Here is a 16655-nt window from a genome sequence, read left to right as displayed (position 1 = left end):
GTCCCTGTGCTCGGCCAGTGGCGGTGGCGGTGGCGGCGGGGCTTGCACAGCAGCACATCATGGGGGCAGATCAGCACCCGGGGCCACAAGCCCTTCGGGTTCCCCCCCGACGAGCAGGGCTGAGTCACACTTCAGTGTTCCTTGCAGTGGGAATGTCGTGAGGGCCAGAGGCACCCATGCAGGCTTGTGAATGACTGTCACACCTCAGTCCCGTGTGGCCCCCGAGCAGAGGAATGCCAGCCTTAGCACGTTAGGCAACTGGCCAGCGCCATCCCTTTCAGGGCATTTTTTCCAGAAGTTTCTTGGCGGTTGTACCATTCTGTGTACTCTGCTAGATTTTAAATGAACGTGAGGCTGCTGCCCAATTAAAAAAAAAAAAAAGGAATCAGTAAATTTGGGAAAGAGGATTGAGCAGGAGACTGTTAGTTGAGACACAAAGAGAGGCAGATCTGGAAACAGAGGACAAACAATCCAGAAAATACAGGAAGAGCAAGGTGACTACAGCTAAGGAGGAAGCTTGAGGAAGCACCTGCCGCCTGGCCCGAGCCGCGGGCCGCAGGGAGGAGAGCACCTGCTGCCGAGCCTCGTGCAGCCTCACCTGTGCCACCTTAGCGGGCAGGGACATCCCGCAGGTGACCAGGGGAGCCGCGCAATGGAAGGACCAGGGTGGCAACGCTTGGGGGACACAGTGTCCACACAGGAGCTTCTGGGCTGCTAGGACGGGACAGGGGGAGACAGCCCGGGTGGTCCCCATCCAGCCCTGGCCTCCACCTCCCCGGCCCCAGAAGCTAGGGCCCCCCACCCGGCGCCTCTCGGGTGCCCCTCCGTCCCCAGAGCCTGCTTCTCGGTTTCCTGTGCGTTTCGCTGTGTAGAGCCTGCGGTCCAGCCACACACCTGTCTCCAGTCGAGTCTGCAGGGGGTCGTTAGGCGGGCTTCGAGGTGCCCGGGAGCGGCCGGGGCAGTGGGGGCAACGGGGGCCCGAGGGGGCAGTTAGTGGCTGGGGCGATAGCGGGCTCCCTGCCTGTTGTCCCAGCGGATGGGTTATGAGGCGCGAGCTCGCCCGCAGCTGCGGGCATCTGCTCTGATCCCCTTCAGGCTGAGCTCCGCGTTCTCCGGAGCTGAGAGGCCGCGGCAGCGATCTCACAGGGTGCGGGTGCCTATTCATTAGCGCTTGGTAAGGTGCTTTGTCCGGGGGCTGGGGGATGTCTCATGCTGAATCATTAGCAACTTGAACAGCTTCATACATATGTCTTATTGATGTGTAAAGTCATTGCAACCGAGGCTTTTTTTTTCTTGCTTGCTTGCTTTTTTTATTTTTCCCTCTGAATGAGTGAATTCGACTTTACTCCAGGTTTTGCAGAAAGCCTAAGTGACACTCCCCATGGTTCAAGGATCTTGTGGACCAGAGAGGGATGCTGTAGGGCAGGCCCCCCGGGAAGCCGGCAGTCTGGTGCAGGAGACAACAGGTAGAGAGATTTTTGAAGCGGGAGCGTGGAGCAGATGTTCTGGAGCTGCCCCTCAAGGGCAATGGAAGGGCAGCCACCGCACCGCCCAGAGGACAGCATAGAGGGACGCCTGTTGGCTGAGGGCGACCAGGAACCCTCCAGACGGAGGCCAAGGTGCGGACACGGAGTGGCGAGCAGCCCTAAGGTAAAGGAAGGACTATGGGAAGGGAGGGATGGAGTCTCCAGAGGACGGAAGAAAGAGACAAAAATGCTTTAGCAGCTGACAGTAAGAAAATTTGGAAGCTAAAAACAAAGGAGCCAAGGCAGCTTTTCCTGGCTGGGGATGGAAAGAATAAATGGGATCAGAGTTAGAAACCAATTATCTCTGATTGCACAATCAGGACCCTGCTTCCAGCCAGGCGCTAGCCCCACCGCCACCCAGGGGCCTGGGGCCACCTGAGAATGATGTCAGATCCCAGGAACTGCTCCATCCTATTTCCTTAAGCCTGGATTAGCACTAGGCGACATTTGGGGGCCATGCCTCCTGAGTTCTAACAAAGCAGAGAATTTCCTGGCAGTTCTCACAACTACTTTGTTGGCAGATTTTCTATTTCTGAGTCGTTAGCCACCAAACAATCCAAAATAAATGTTCTGATTTCCCTGACTTTTTGTCCTAAGCCCTCAGAGCCTCCTCAGAGGTGCGGTACAGCGGTCCCTTAAACAACACAGTTTTGAAATGCGCAGGCTCACTTATAAGCGGGTCTTTTACGGTACTACAAATGTATTTTCTCTTCCTTATGATTTTCTTTTTCTTTTTCTTTTTTTTTAAGATTTTATTTTTAAGTAATTTCACACCCAGTGTGGGGCTCAAGCCCTGAGATCAAGATCATGCTCCACTGCACTGACTAAGCCAGCCAGGTGCTCCTTCCTTAGGGTTTTCTTAATAGCGTTTCTTTTCTCTAACTGGCTTTATGGCAAAAAAAAAAAAAAAAGAAAAAGAAAAAATATATATATATGGTATATAATACATATACAAAATGTCCCGATCGACTGTCTATGTTATCAGAAAGGCTTCTGGTCAATAGCAGATTATTGGGGACGTCAAAAGTTATGCGCAAAGTTTCGACTACACGGAGGGTCCGTGCGCCCAACCCTCATGTTGCTCAAGGGTCAACTATGCTTTGTGCTGGCCCTAAAGCCACTGGCCCCACTCCCTCATATCCTTGACCTACTGAGGACCCCGGAGTCTGATTGCATTGGGCCACGTTTCCTTCCTCCCCAGTCCCATCCCAGCACTTGTAGCCTAGTGTAAAATCCACAGACTTGCTTCATGGTCTGTTTGCTGTTTGTTTGTTGGTGGTAGTTTTTAACAGTTTTATTGAGGGGCACCTGGGTGGCACAGTCGGTTCAGCAGCTGACTCTTGGTTTCTGCCTGGGTTATGATCTCAGGATCCTGGGATGGAGCCCCACCTTGGGCTCCTCGCTCTGTGGAGAGTCTGCTCAAAGATTCTCTCTCTCCCTCTCCCTCTGCCCCTCTCCCCTGCATGTGCTCTCCCCCCTCTCTCTCTAAAGTGAATAAATAAATCTTTTAAAAGTGAATAAATAAATCTTTAAAAAACAGTTTTAGGGATGCCTGGGTGGCTTCCGCTCAGGGCATGATCCTGGGATCCAGGGATCGGATCCCACATCTCCCTCTGCCTGTGTCTCTGCCTCTCTCTGTGTGTCTCTCGTGTATAAATAAATAAAATCTTTAATAAATAAATAAGTTTTATTGAGATTATAATTGACATACAAGAAACATGTATATATTAAAAAGTACAATTTGATTAGCTACAGCAAATATATATATACATATCCATGAAACCATCACCATCAAGATGATGCCCTCAGAGACCCCACAACTTTAGTCGTTTCCTTTGTAACCCCCTTCTCCCCCCTAGAGACCCCTGATCACACTAAATTAGTTTACATTTTCAATATGTTAAAATATTTCATTTAGTTTAATAGATGGAATTGTGGAGCACGTATACTTTTTTTTGTCTTTGGTGCAAAAAAGGTGATTTTATTAAAGCACGGGGACAGGACCCGAGGGCAGGAAGAGCTGCACCTGGTCCTGAGGAGCGGCTGATTATATACTTTGAAGTGGGGAGGGGGTTAGGGATAACGTGAGTCTCTAAGGAATTTGGAAGCAAGGTTCCCAGGACCTTGAGGGGTTTCTGTTGTTGGGAAAAGGTCATTTATTACCATCTAATAAGACCTGAGTCACGAGACCCTTCAGAGGTGCATCGGTGGGCCATGTGCTAGGAGGATGATGGCCAACACCGATCTTGGGGGGTTAGAGATAAAGGAAGTTTCCAAAGGAATTTTATATGCTAAAGTAGACTCCCAGGTGGGGGGGCAGGGGAGGGGGCAGGCAAGGATTGCCTTCTGCCCCCAACAAAGTATGGACATCGAGGCAGTGGAGCTCCTAGAGGAAGGTCCCTCTGTCTGTTTCAGGGACTTGTCAACGGGCGAGTGAGTAATAAGTAAATTTAATAATTTCTCCTCTGCCTTTGTTTCCCACATCACTTGTTCATGCTAGGTCTAACATTTCCACACACATTGTAAAATCAGTTTGTCGGTTTCTAATAAAAAAAAAAAAAAAAAGAACCATCTGCTGGGATTTTCATTGGAAATGCATGGAATTTATAAAACAATTTGGGGTGAATTGGGATCTTCGATTACTGTTAGTGTTAGGCTTATCTCATAAATTGACTTGGGAAATATTCTCTCTTTTTCTAATTTCTGAGAGAATTTGTGATGCATTGGTATTATTTCTTTGTCGAGTATTTGATAGAATTTACCATTGAAGTAATCTGGGACTGGAATTTTCTTTGTGGAGAGATCTTTTTTTTTTTTTGTGGAGAGATCTTTGACTACAATTTTAATTTCTATAAAAGATAAAATAGTATTCAAGTTACCTATTCATGAATGACTTACTGCAGTTTGCCTCTTTTAAATATTTTTTCAAGTTGTCAGATTTATTAATACTTGTTATATTAAAACTTGTGAATAATATGCCCTTACTATCCTTTAAGTCTCTGTAGAAACTGTAGTGATGTCACTTCTTATGATTTGTGTTGTCTCTCTCTCTCCTGTTATTCTCTGATCGATTGGAATTTGGTCCAATCTTGCTTTCAAAATGTGTTAGGCTGAATGGGAGTCATGCGCCCTCTGCGGGTAATTTCTTCCTACTACTGAAGATGGTTCTGTGTGCTCTACGCAAAGTCCTGGGAATCCTGTGCTTTTCCAGTCTGTGCTGCTACTGCTAATCACTCTGAGTAATCTTTTTCCTAGCCTTGGGTGTACTCAGTGAGGAACTTGGGGGGACCTCTTTGAAGGTCTTTGAAATCCCTCTCTCCTCTCCAGCACTCTGTTCTGCAAACTTTAGCCACTTTGGTCTCCCCAGAATCTCAACGTAGTCTCTTCATGTCAGAGACATCTCAAGGCTCCAGCTATTTCCATAGCCTGCATACCCTTCTAAGTCCCTGTGGGGGTTACTTTATTTTCGATCTCCCATGGATCAGTGTCTCTTACTGCCTGATGTTCGGGGTCTTGGAAATCATTGTTTCATATCTGTGTTTTGGTTGTTTCAGTCAGGAGGGAAAAACTGGTCCCTGTTACTCCCATGTGGCTGGAAGCAGAGCCCTTTGATACAGAGAAGACTTCCCAGGGCCCTTGAGAGAAAGAGGGCTGCACCTTTTCATTCTGGCTGGCATTGCTTTTGCACCCTCTTGGCCCTCAGGATGGCCCTCCCTCTCCTAGGGTCCCCGAAAAGCTGTTTCCAAAAATGCAGATTCTCTAAGGAGCTCTGCTGATAGACGTTCCCCACCCCGGAGTTTGTAGTCAGTCAGCAAAAAGCCCCCCACCCATGGGAAGCCTGCCTTGAAGCCCGAGCTGTGGTGAGGCTCTTCCTCTGATTTACTTTTCTGAGATACCTCCGGTGGTTCTTTTCACTGCCAGGGATTACTCCATTTAAAAGTCAGAGCCTTCCCCTCCACAGGGGGGAAAACCTCATTTTGTGGAGCCAAGAGTTTAGTTTAGAGAACTATACATTAAAAAAAATTGACTTTAAAAGGAACAAAAGGAACCATTCTCCAAGGATTATGTCCCTCCCCTTTTCTCTCTTCTATTTTTTACATTTGAAAGGGTTGGGTAGGCTGAGAACCTACCTGCCAGATCCTTCCAGCTGATTCTGCAAAGCCAGAGTGGGCTGTGTGTAAAAGCTGCAATAAATCTGGATTCCACCTCCAGAGGGGTGTCTGGAGAATCCATTGTGCACAAGTTGGGGGGGTGCCAGTTGGCATTCTTCATTAATTCCTTCCTTCTGTTAATTTGTGCTGTGCCTTTACATGCGCCAGCCACGGTGAGATACTGGAGATAAATGAATGGGAAAGTCCAGTGTAAAGGGAAATGTAAGGAATTGCGGCACAAAGGAAGGGTTTATGGAGTTGTTGGGAAAATTCAAGCCGAGTTACTCTTGCTGTGTGAATATGGACCGATGGTCATTTACACTGTAGAACCAGCGTGTCCTAAACATCACAGTGTCTTCAGGTATGGAGCAAGGCACGTGGTCACCCCTCTCCCTTGGCTGACTCCACCTGTCTCTGAGGACTGTCTGGAAGCTTCTCCTGTCTCTTAATGTCTAGCTTAGGTGCCTGTCCTTGATGCTTGCAGAGACCCTTATATTTCCTTTGTAGGAAAATACACTTTAATGTTTCCCTATTCATTTTCCCCCCAAATAAATTATAAGCTTCAGGAAGCAGCAATTTGTCTAGTTCATAGCTGTAGCCCCACTGCTAGCACAGGTCTGTGCACATGGCAGATAGTTGGTAAATATTCCTTGAATAAATGAGTGTTGACTCATTTTCTCCCCTTCAAGTGAATCTATGAGATAGGAGGAGGACCTGTAATTATCATCACTTGACAGATATGCAAACGAGGCCCAAAATAGTTGGGTCTTAAAACCTTAGAATAATAACATTTCAAATTCCCGAGGATCTTGAAGAATGTTCACCCCAGGCCATGGCAAGACCGCTTTGAACTTAGAGGTACAAGATGATGAATCAAAAGAGAGAAAGGAGCCACATGTAAGGACAGCTCAGGGTCACCCTTCCTTTCTAGTTTCACAGATATTACCATATTCATTTGAAAGTTTGAAGACGGGAAAAGGGAACATGCCACTACAGTGGAAACATAGTACAGTGGAAACATAGAAGCCGCCCCAAAGCACTAATCCGGGCACTTTTTCAGAGCACTGACTTCAAAAGAACCACATCTTTCCTCACCGGCCACTCTTCCAGGTGCTCTCTTTTCTGATTTTGCATCTTTTCCATCCCTACCCTTCTGTCAACCTCCTGCATGCGCATGCCCAGGGTGCAGAAATCCAGAAGGGAGCTGGCGTCCGGTCCCAGTTCCCCCACTTAGTTGGGTAGCAGCGAACAATTTACTCAGCCTCCCTCAGCCTCATTGTTCTCCACAGAGAAATTATAAGAACATGGGGAAGAAGGAGAAGTGGCACCTTCAGGAGAGTGGCTGTCTCTGTAAGATCAGGGGGTGAGTGAGATTCAAAGGAGATTTCAACCCCATCTGTAAGATTTTTTCATTCTTAAAAAATTATGAGATCAAAGTGGCAAAATGTAATACTTCTTATTTTTCCTTGGTGGGTACGTGGGTATTTGTCCATCGTCCTCTGTGTTTTCTGTATGTAGTTCACATAAAATCATTAAGGGGGTGGCAATAGGATGATAATATAAGTATCTTGTGGAGTATGGGGGGAAATTAGGGATTCTGTATGTAAAACATGAATACATAGCTGACACAGCGAAGGTGGGTGGTAAGGGAGAGAGAGAGAGAGTTACAGAGGTCAGGGAGGTAGAACTCGAACATAGACACTGGGAATGGCCTTGATCCATTAACCACAGATTAATCCAGGGAAGGGATTATTTTGTTTATGGAAAACAAATCTGTCATGGATTTAAAAAATATATAGTGTTTATATATCAACGTTGTTCAGGGGTGAGCCCTTAGACCCCCTGGAGTTAGCTACTCCCTATATGCATCCTTCACATCAAGAAAGGAGCTGCTCCCCGACTGTACTCCTAGTAACCATGAATACAACCAACGGGTGCATCCCCAGTGGTTGCACCTTCCAGTTGAAGAGGTTGCTTAGACAACAGAGAACTCAGAGCATTGGGCCCTTTTGTTCTTATTTGTGTCAACTCCCAGCCTACAGCCCACTGACCAGAACATGCTGATGTGCACAGGTGTGAAATGGCCTTCGCTGGGTGCCCTCAGGGAAGACCTTGCTCCTTCTGATCTCTCCTGTCTCCTGCAAAAGGCTAGATCAAAAGGAATGAGTAAGGATTACTCAGGTTTCCATGCTAGTTTGGAACAGACCTCAGGCAAAGTTACTGTTTGCAAGGAGATGTCAGGGAGGAAGGTGATGGGAAAGATAGAGGTGCGGAGAGTATTTTAGGGTCCCACATGGGAAGGGTTCCTCAGAGGTACACGAGCTCTTCAGGGCTGCAGGGGTGGGGCCGGTGGACACTGAAGATGACAGCTCAGTTTCAACACCACCACGCTGCCTGCTGGGCCCTGCGGTGGGGCTCTGTGATTGGAACGGGAACCTTTGGCCTCCGGGGATGCTCAGCAAATGTCAGGCTTTAATGAGATTTCCCACTCTGTCGAGGGGCTCTTGTGAAGTGTGTGCCACTCACAGCAAGTCACCAAGCCGGAGGTTACATCGACCTGCCACTCTGGGAAAGGTCCACTGAACCTGTGATGGAGCAGATAAGCCATAGAGAGGGGCCCAGGGCCCCTGGGCAGAGATGTCCAGGACTCTATGCTTCCATCTTAGGCTGTCCCTGAGTCTGCTGAATGCTTTGCACGGAGCCCAGGGATGGGGAACTCTGGGGCAGAGAGAACGGAGAAATGTCACACGGCTTTGCCTCCTACCTTCAAGAAATGCTGTACTTTAAGAGAATCAGAGAATGCATGCACTTCCTTAGCATGTCTTTTTTATTCCTTGAGGGCATGACTTAAGTTCTGGGGAGAAATGGACCAATTCTCCCTCTCACTGGCACTCTTCTGCATTTTCTTCCCTCTGAGACCGGTAAGCCTTTGGGCTACCCACCTGCAGAAGGGAGATAAGACCCTCTCTGTGCCTCGAAGGCGTGCTAGCCCCTGCTCCATCACTGTGGAGGGACAGCAGCCACACTGAGGAGCTCCAGCCTGAACGGCGTGTGCTTGCATTGAGAGCTTCTCTGCTTTCCTCTGGCAAAGACCACTCAGCGTACTCCATGTCCTCCCTCCAGATTTGTTTTCTGAAGCCTTAGATGAGGTAGCAAGGTTGATATCAATGATGTTAGTACTTAAGATAATAATAATAATGCATTAATTAAAACCCCACAACCCCCGAAATCACCAGGGTGCTGACTCCAAATGAAAAACCACAGAGAGAAACAGGAAGGATGCTACTTCGGTCGAGGTGACCTTTTGGCATATGGTGACTCAGGGGTTGGGTGCATTGGTTTTTAAAGAACTCTCTAAGAACCCATCCATCTGGACCCCTGTGCTGCTCCTCCAAGCATGCAGAGCTGACCAGATGGCCCTTGATAAAGCAGCTACGGGAGAGGGAGGCAGGGAACCCATCCAGAAGAGCTTGTCATTCTCAAGGCATGCTGTCCTTGGCTCAGGCATATCCCTTGTTTAAATCTTAAAAGCCAAAATATAAATAAAATAAAAATAAATTTTAAAAATACATCTTAAAAGCAAAGGTTGTGTGTTTGCTTGTTTGTTTTGCTCGTATATGTTGTCATTTACGCCAGGGCAAACAATAAAAAGACTGCCCAGGAAATACACATCTGAGTAAAACACAATCAGATCCTAAAAAAACAAGGATATGGTCTCCAGCATGAGAATTTTTCCACTCAGGGCTTCTGTTTAATATGCATGATCTTTTCAAAATAGTTTAAGCCTGTGAAATACAAGGGCAATACAAGGGCGAGAATTAGCTGTCACCTAAACGGGCTAGCTGATCCAAAACCATATAATCAATAATGTCTGGAATTGAGGGAATTTTCTTACCGAGTGATGTCATAGGTGACGGTTCTTCACACCCATGTCCTTGGGGTTGGTTGTCATGGTGCATATACTGGTTTGAGAGGGAATTGATTCTATGGATTGAAATATTTTTTTCCAGGTGACTTCTTAGGGAGAAGACATAGAGAAACATAATTTTTGCTCTAAGAAGCCTCTGATAAAACTGTAGAACATCTTCTTCACAGCATTTTAGACACACTTTGGTAGTAATTTACAAATGAAAAGATGCTTTAAATACCTTATAGGGAAGAAAGCAGGTGGAGAAGGGAAGAATTACATGCTGGTCCTTGGATAAAATGCCGTGGTAGCGTCAGTGAGCCTTTTGCCAAACTGTTATTGAGAAAGACACTATAGGCTCCAACGTACCTTTGGAAGCAGGTATGTTGAATGGCCTAGCTGGGCTTCTTCCAGGTGTGATTGAGGTGCATGCCCAAATCACCTGAAAACTGGTCAGGTGACCAGCTAGCGGGGTGAATCAAGGCTGAGATGATGGAGAAAAGGAGAAAAGTGGGAGGAGGGCAAGTATATGTTGACTCAAAGATCCCTGGGTGATTCTAATGTGCTCTCTGCACATCCCACCTGTACTCTGAGGAACTACCATCGAGTTATGCTAAATGCACAGGCATGTGATAAACCTAGTAAGTCAATAAGAATAAGAAGCTTCCTGCCCAGAAATGTAGGAGGAACTCAGTTTAAATACTTTGGAAGTGAATCAGAAGTCAGGGCACCTATTGTTTAGTACCATATTCTTAATAACCAGCAGGATGATGTTGCAAAAACCCATTTCAAGGAAACTGAAGTCCCAGGAGGATTCCCCACTCCTTCATCTGCTACCTCTCAAGGTCAGGCACCCAGTTAGCCGAACTGGAACTAGAGCTCAGGATGCTCCAGCTCCATTAACGCTTCTACGATGACCACCATACATGCTCTTTTCAAAAGTGCATTGCAATGAGCAGGAGACCACCCTGTAATCCATAAGGATTATTTCTGTCATTAACAGGAGTAGTAGGTTTGCTATTCCCAAATTGCTTTCACAAATGTTATACTGATAAATATGAGGATTTAAGGAACCTTGACACTATGGATCTTCGAATAAGCATTTGAGCAGGCCCTATTTCAAGAAACACAACACCCAGGTTAAGTCCAAAGTCATGAACGAACGGCCTGAGTGAGGCCCAGAGCTGTCACTTCTTAGGGTGCCACAGGATTGTTGACGCACCTCCCCTGGTTTCCCACTGAAGTCTGCATCCCCCAGGACAGCACCCACCGCCCTCCCCTCCAGCCCTGCCTACCTGCCCAGCTCACCTCCCCACTGCCCTCTCTGCCCCTGCGCACCTCGTGTGATGTGTGAGGTGAAGGTGGACTCAGCTTCTCCCGCCTGACTCCTGGCCCTTGAGCAAGCTGTTCCTCTCCTTCTCTGTGTCTGCGGGCAAATTCCTCCCCATTTGCGATCCAACACCATTGCTTGCTTACATTTTCCTCCCCTCCCATCCTTGGCGTGAATTCCATCTTCGAAAGTGTCCTGCAGGATTCTATCTATACCTTTAACGTGCCCTATGGTATTTTGAGCTCTATCTGTTTCCAGGTTCACATGAGTTTCTCACATATGTTCAAGTATATTACTGACCTGGCCATTCTGATGCTTCATGCTGGGCTTGGTACCGAGAAGTACTTGGTGCAGCTTTGCTGAAGGAACATTCGAGTGAAGGGGTGATTGCCCTCCTGGTCCCACTGGCCACTCAGGAGTTCTTGGCATAGTTTCCTGCAGATCGGGGCAAAGGGCCAGTCCGGCATAGTATACAATTGCAAATGTTTCTTTAAGGGGAAACAGATACAGAGATTTTGACCCCTGGCAGCTGAGTATAGGAATATGGATTTCCAAGGAGAGGCCATACCTGAGCCACCTGCGCCTCTTCTCTGGTGGTCTCCTGTCCAGTTCGTTCATCTCAGGCTTGGCTGGAGTGACGATCCAGCCCAGTGCCCGGGGCATAATGGTGTGAGGTGTCTGAGTTGATCCCGATAAAAACTCGCCAAGCCATGGCATAGTGTGATATTTATATGCCCAGTTGGCCTCTAAAAAAGTGATTATCTAAAGGAAGGAATTGCTTAGAGCCTCACACTGAATTCCAGTCTTCCTCTGGCCTTCGGGGCTAACATTGCTAATCGGTGCCAAATTACCGCTATTTTAATACTTGAATTAAAAACAAGACCAGCCATTTGCTCAGTGGGAGGTCTTACTGGACCATATCCATGCCTGGGGTCTGTGCAGAAGGGCACTTTGCTATTTTCCTGGTTGCCAGAGAGCACTTTGTGGAGAGAAGAGGCAAAGCCAGGAAGACTGCCAGCTAGCTGCCTGCTTCCCCCCACCTCGTCTCTCCAGCAGCAGACCCTGCTTGCTCAGGCGAGTAGGAGTTCCATGCACAGATACTGTGAGTGGAATGGAGATGAAGAATTGTATTTTTGATATGATAAAATTACATTTTATGTGAGAAGAGATTTTCTCGTGAAGACAGATGGTCATGAAGGCAGCCTCTAGGAGGCCACTTCTCCACCTTGCATCCCCCTTGCTTTTCATGCCTTTGTGATTCTTGCTACTGAGCTCGTCTCTCTTCATTCCGTCTTTTTGACCAAAAGATGATATAAAGGGAAACCCTTTCAATCTCCTTTCCGGTTCCCTGTCCACTTTAATCAGGGCCATTGGGTAAACGTCATGAAAGGAAAGCCACCCCTGATGCTGATAAACACTCTAGTTTATTACTCTCGCTATTAAGCAAATTAAATGTCATTAGTCCAGCACTGGGCCCCGAGCTCTGAAAGGATAAACTTTCCTTCAGAAAGGCCTCTCGACAGCTTTGATGGTGTGAGCACAGCCCAGGACATAGACATGTCTCAGGTATGTCAGATGTAGTCTCCCAAAGAATGAAGCATCTAATCTATGGAGACAGATGCCTCACCACCATGTAGAGAGACATATTCAAAGGCAGTTAGTGTAGTTCAGGATTTTGCCTGTGTTACAGTTAGTTAACAGGGGAGTTGGGACTCACACTGTAACATGTCTTGGTTTTTGGTTTTTGTTTTCTCCCGAGGACTGTTTTTACCTGCTGGAGAAACCTGTGCCCTTATAGGCTTGAGTAGAAAACAAAGGCTGTTATTTGATGATCCTTCCACCTCCAGTTCTCCAAGGACAGGGGGTCTTAGCACCAATTCTCTCCTGGAAATACCTGTTTTCATATTACTGAAGACTTGACTTGAGAAGGTCCTGGAGAATGTTCCAGTGATGCTCTTACAATCCATTGGTATTGCTATTATTGCAATCACTCAGGCGTTAGAGCATAGTCTGCTTGTGATCTACGTGATTTCTCCAGCTTCATCTTCCATTACAGTTGTGCCTTACTTTCATTTTTATCTTCTGCCGTTAATAATAGTCGCTTTTTACTTTGAAAGTGATTATCAGACTGGTAACTCTGAGCCCCAAGACAAGGTAAATGCCAACAAACTAGGTATAAAATTAGGTTCTCACCTGAACAATTGTCTGGTTAAACAACTTCTCATGTGAGCATATCATCAAAAAGCAATCTGTGTTAGAAATAGGTGTAGGGAGGAAGGGAGGCAGGGAGGAAGAAATGGAAGGAGAGAAGGAGTCATAGAGGGAGAGGGGAAGAAAAAGGAAAAACATAAAAAGAGGGGTGATGAACAGCTGCAATGGGATACTAAGCTAGAGAAATTGCTTAGATCAGAAGCAGACTATGTTCTAATTTTTAGAAGGAGAAGAAAGAAAGAAGAAAGAAAGAAAGAAAGAAAGAAAGAAAGAAAGAAAGAAAGAAAGAAAGAAAGAAAGAAAGAAAAAAGAAAGAAACAGGGAGAGAGAAAGACAGGGCCTGCCATCTGTGATAGGGCCAATTCTCTTTGGTCCTTGAGATCCCAACAGTCAATAATTGTCTTTCAAAAGTCTGTGGGAATCCTGTAGGACCATGGTTAATGATAAAGATCAGTGAAAGCTCTGATTCATCACAGGCTCTTTTTAAAAGTAGCCAAAACTCTAAAACTTTTAAGTTAATGAGATATATGAGGTGGGGAAAAATCTATACAGTCTACTCAGGAGTAGTCTAAACTCCTTGCTGTTGTGGATGGATCCAGGGCTGAGGAAAAGGTTCTATAAAATGAGTCTAGAACATTTTCATGGACCACAACATAAAGAAATGCTCAAAGAGCAATTGGAACATTTAAAAGGACACAAGAGGCAATTGGAGCAAAAAACCCAAAACAGAACAAACTCCCAAATGGTGTTTACCAGATTATAACATAAATAAAAGATTTTAATCCACTGGATAAAACAAAATCAAAGAATCTGTATGGATTTAAATAGAGGGATGAGTGCATGCATGCATGAGTGAATGAATGAGAACTATCTTTCTGGCAGTATAATTCCAACTCATCATGCAGAATAAAAGAAGAAATTAGAACTGCACCATTTGCAACATCCACAGAAATAATTGATACAGGTAGTAATCAACAGTGGTACTAAAACTAGCAGATGAAAGTTTGATGAGGAACAAGATACAGATATAGTTTTAAAGCATCCTCCCAGAATTACTTATAATTTACTTATAATTTAAGAAAAAGAACACTCATCCGACATAATAGAAGCCTGCCAGACACAACCCTCACCAAGTAATCAGAACGTTATTACCAGGAAGGGGTAGGACCTGTCTCACATAGCTTCATAATGAGAGGCATTAAGAAGAAAATGCTATTACTTCGTGTGTTCCTGTCAAAAATATATAACCGGGATCTAAAATGAGAAAATATGCAGCACACCTACATTCGGGACAATTCCAAAAGTTTCCTGGCCAGCATGTTCAAAACTGGGAAGGTTTGAAAGAAGGAAAGTTTGCAGAACGGTTCCAGACCACAGCAGATTACAGACACTGGACAGTTGGATGTTATGCATCTTTTCAGACTGGCTTCTGGACCAGGAGGAGAGAAAACGGAGAACACGGATTAAAATTTGTGTATAAAGGATGCATTAGATATAGAACTGTGTTAATGCTCAAATTCCCTGATTTTGAAACTTGTGCTAAGGTTATGTAAAGAACATTCTGAATTTTAAGAAATAAACACAAGTATTTCAGGGACAAATGGGTGTGATGGCTCAAATGTATGGTCTATTGTCAATAAAAATGTAAGAAAGCAAACATGTGAGCACAAATACTAAAGAAAATTAGGCAAAATCTCAACTGGTGAATCGGGGCAAACATATGAGAGATTTTGTGATTTTTTTTCTCTAAATTCAAAATTATATAAACATACACTTAGAAAAATAATTTGCAGGCCCCGCTGCAAGGCAGGCAAGCGTGCACCTGCCCTCCCAGCCCTGTAACCTGGCCGGCAATGTGCTTCCATGCAATGTGCTTCCATGCGCGTAGACCAATTCACCCTTTGTGAATAGTGTCAGGACGGTAAGGACCCACGTCGGGGGCCTCTGAACTGGAGTGTAGACTGAAGAGCTGCAAACAAGGAAGTGACTGGTATGCAGGCAAATGTCAGCGTCAGCTTGTGCTATTATGTTCTTCAACCTCCCACTCGGCCATATACAAATAATTTGTAAACCGAATTTAACTGGGGCCCTACACGATCTGGCCTTTGAAGAGTGTCAAGTCAAAGGCATAGAATACCGACAGAAAAAAAGCAGAACTGAAAGCAATTTCAAGTTTCATTCGGTTTTAAGAAAACATGAAAAGGGAGGGAGTGTCTTTTTAACGTACAACAAAACACCTTAAGCATCCTTGACCCCTAACCACCACTCTCTCTGCAACTCCCAATCGAGGCTTTGAGGCTCTTAAGTCAGCCTCCTTATTTTTCATCCAACAAGTGTTTACTTAGCACCTTTTTTTTTTTTTTGCAAAGTTTGATTCCTTGCCATGGAGGTACAGTAGCGAAAGAAATAGAAATAGATATAATTTTCTGTCTTTGCGGATTTGGCGTCTGATAAAAAGACAGGCAGTAGGTAGTGATAAGGAAGACCATGTATTACCGAGAATTAAATGAGGAACTGTTGCAAGTTTTGAACATGCTCTGGCTTAGACCTCTAAGATATCTCTCTGGCTGTGGGTAAAGAACAGGCTTCAAGGCGATGGAAGAGGGAACGGGAGACCAGGTTTTGGTCCGGGATGCTAGCAGTGAAGCTAACGTGATGATAGGGGTCTGGGTCTTGAAGGTGGAGCTTGCAGTATTTGGCAGGATAGGGAATGGGATGTGAAAAGTCGTTCGAATGACCACAAGGTTTTGGCCTTTGCAACTGGAAAGATGCTATTAGCACTTCCGGAGGCTGGGAAGATAGTGAGAGGAACGTGCTGGGAGACGCTCAGAGTTCATCCTGGGCCCCTCCTAGATAGACACACACACTGAGAAAGCGGCTCAGGGGCGTAGTTGGTGCTGGAGGTGTCACTGTGTGCATAAGCACGATAAGTTTGTCACATAAGCTTTTTGTGAACAAGATGATAAAGCGGGGGGAATCCTTTAACAACGGTAAGTATCAGGAATTCTTTTTTAAAAATCTTATGCTTATGTCCCATTTCTGATGAAGACAGACAGAAGCTTATATAGACACTGATGTGTATCATGGCCTCTTCCCAAGCATGGTCCACAATCCCACAAAGATCAAAATTTGGTCTAAATGCTCACCCTGGTTTTTATAAAAATGAGTCTTTCAGTAAGGGACAATGCGTTTAGTTTTATGCTAATGAGGAAAGAATCCAATTTGTGCTTGAAGCTCAGAAGTCAGAGCACTGAACTGGATAATAAAAATGAGCTGCCTTCTTCACGCTCTTGGGGAGAGAGGCATAAAGGCTTCCTTATCTATGGAGGGGCAACTAAGAAAAATCCTAAAATTTCTTTAGGACTGGTTTATTCTTCAGGCCTTAGTCATTAGTAAAATTGCCTTATCCTTTCACAGAACAGGAAATCAGTTAGCTCTTGCCAGCATTTGGCTTCAGCGTCAAGTTTCCTGCTTCTTCTTGAGCTATGTTTCCATTCTATTGTGAAAAGAGCAGTGGACTTTGAATCAGA

At 45.5% G+C, this 16655-nt stretch overlaps 1 protein-coding gene and 1 long non-coding RNA gene across 2 annotated transcripts in view; both read left to right on the top strand.

Moving 5' to 3' along the window:
* The window catches only part of OPCML (opioid binding protein/cell adhesion molecule like), a 1083697-nt gene that overhangs the window by 363760 nt on the left and 703282 nt on the right, over window positions 1–16655 (top strand). The gene's annotated exons all lie outside the window — the stretch shown is intronic.
* On the top strand, window positions 1337–15417 carry LOC144306103 (uncharacterized). The gene is made up of 3 exons (XR_013373131.1): window positions 1337–1650; window positions 9833–9965; window positions 12674–15417. It is a non-coding gene; the product is annotated as an uncharacterized LOC144306103 (long non-coding RNA).

This window comes from Canis aureus, chromosome 3 (genome assembly GCF_053574225.1).
Source record: "Canis aureus isolate CA01 chromosome 3, VMU_Caureus_v.1.0, whole genome shotgun sequence".
In the NCBI taxonomy this organism is placed as follows: domain Eukaryota; kingdom Metazoa; phylum Chordata; class Mammalia; order Carnivora; family Canidae; genus Canis; species Canis aureus.
The sequence above is the reverse complement of the archived record's forward strand: the minus strand, read 5'-3'. Positions and strand labels throughout refer to the sequence as shown.